The 2,060-nt window shown below is 34.6% G+C and overlaps 1 pseudogene; it reads left to right on the top strand.

Moving 5' to 3' along the window:
* The first annotated feature begins 304 nt into the window (after positions 1–304).
* LOC111893596 (40S ribosomal protein S27-2-like) lies at positions 305–763 on the top strand (annotated as a pseudogene).
* The last annotated feature ends 1,297 nt before the right edge of the window (positions 764–2,060 follow it).

Consider the following 2,060-nt stretch of genomic DNA (forward strand, 5'->3'; position numbering starts at 1 on the left):
TCGACTGTTAGCTTTATACTTCCTATTCCCAATTCTTAATACCCCATTTCTATTTAGATGAAAATATTTACCCTTCAGTCTAGACGTCTACTTTTCCTCCTTAGACAATGATTACAAGAATGTTGGATGAAGCTGCTCAACACCTGTACATATCCCATTGCTGCCACCTCCTCATGTCACCGACTTTCCTTATTGGCTACGTATTTTGTCTAGTTGAATTGAAGGCTAAAGGTCTTGATTTATTTATTCATCTCATTCTTCAATTTAACACTTCATGCTTGGATTTTAATTGACTCTCTTTTTTTTTCTTTTAGGTTTTTGTTGCGCGGCTCTATTCTTTGATATCCAAGACTTCTTGATTCACATACATCTCGAAACAAGATGGTTTTGCCAAACAATGCTGATCTGCTTAATCCACCAACTGAGTTGGCGAAGAGGAAGCATAAGCTCAAATGACTTGTTCAATCTCCGAACTCTTTCTTCATGGATTTCAAGTTCCAGGGTTGTTTCAACATAACAACCATATTCAGCCACTCTCAAACGGTGGTGGTGTGTGGAAACTGTCAGACGGTGCTGTGCCAGCCGATTGGTGGTCGTGCAAGACTTACAGAAGGATGTTCTTTTAGAAGGAAGGGAGACTGATCCTATTGCTTACTTTTATGGCTGGTTAATCAGAAGTTGCTTCGGTGCTATTACTTAAAACATTACAAGTTGAGTCTTTTATTCTGTTTTTTCTTGTTGGACCCCAGCTATCATCGTTTAAAATTAGGGATTGTGTTTGAATCATTTCATCAGACCGTCTTCTCACTATTAAGCTTCTATTACGTACAGATTTTTAAAAGTTTCTCTGAATTTTTTGTTGATGACTGGTGGTATCGGATCCAAGAATGGATTTTTAAACTTCCATGTTCATATGTATGTTTTCATAAAGCATATTCTGCTATATTTATCAGTTGGTTTCTTTTGCCTATGATGTCAGTTACTGTTAAGGACTGACTGTAATAGAAAGGTACAGGAATGATGTATGTGATCTATAAGTGCAAACATTTGTTCAAAGAAAACACATACATATGAAAGAAAGAATTGGTTTTTGTGAGATTATCTTAGTATTTGTCAAGGTTTTCATAGCAAGCTGAATGTTTATAGTATTACATTTGTATTGATAATTGGGTTCTGATTTTGCAGGTTCTGATGCAGGGGTATTTTAGTCAAGTGCATAGTTGGCAGAGATTCAATTTGTATGGACGGTACTTGGATCTTTTATCATCAGAAGATGGTTATATAAACTTTTTAGTAAAGGGCATTTTGGTCAAACTTAGAAAATAACGTACAAAATCCTACTCTCGGGTTGTTGTTGTTCTATTGGATCAGCTATCTGGTGGTTTTCCTTTTTCAACATTTCATGCCAGGTATCTTCAAGATGCTCGTCTTGCTGTGTCCAAGGTCTCGTCTGCTCATCTTGTTGTTTTCGAGGTCTCATCAACATCTTCCAGACTCCAGAAGTATCTCTAGCTCTCTCGTATGTATTAGCACTCTTCAAAAATTTAAATGCATATGTGTTAAAGTGACAGCCACATGATTTAGTATTCCGTATTTACTTTTGAACTTTGTTATCTCAATGGTTAAAAGATATAGAAAGACTTTTAATTCATTTGACTTTTTGTATCTCTACAAATGGAAGCAAAATTCATTTAATAATCTTAATATATGTTTTATTTATTTATTTATTATTTTCTTAGTTATCGATAATAATATTTATTAGCTTTTAATTAGTTTTAAGGCTAATTATTATAGATGATAATATAGTTAGTCATATATATAACTAAACTCTAAAGGAACGAGTGAATGGGTAAATGTTGCAATAAAAATATGTGAAGGTGCACTAAATTTGAAGTTAATATAAATAGAAAATTTCATATTTAATCTGACATGACTGGTAGGTACGGTCTGAGTCAGCCTTGACTTTGCGTGCATTGACGGAGATTGATCCGACATGTGTTGGTGGTTTGGTCAATTATGGGATCACTACATTGAAGGCACTAAGAATACAAAGAGCAACT

This window comes from Lactuca sativa, chromosome 8, assembly GCF_002870075.4.
Source record: "Lactuca sativa cultivar Salinas chromosome 8, Lsat_Salinas_v11, whole genome shotgun sequence".
NCBI lineage: Eukaryota > Viridiplantae > Streptophyta > Magnoliopsida > Asterales > Asteraceae > Lactuca > Lactuca sativa.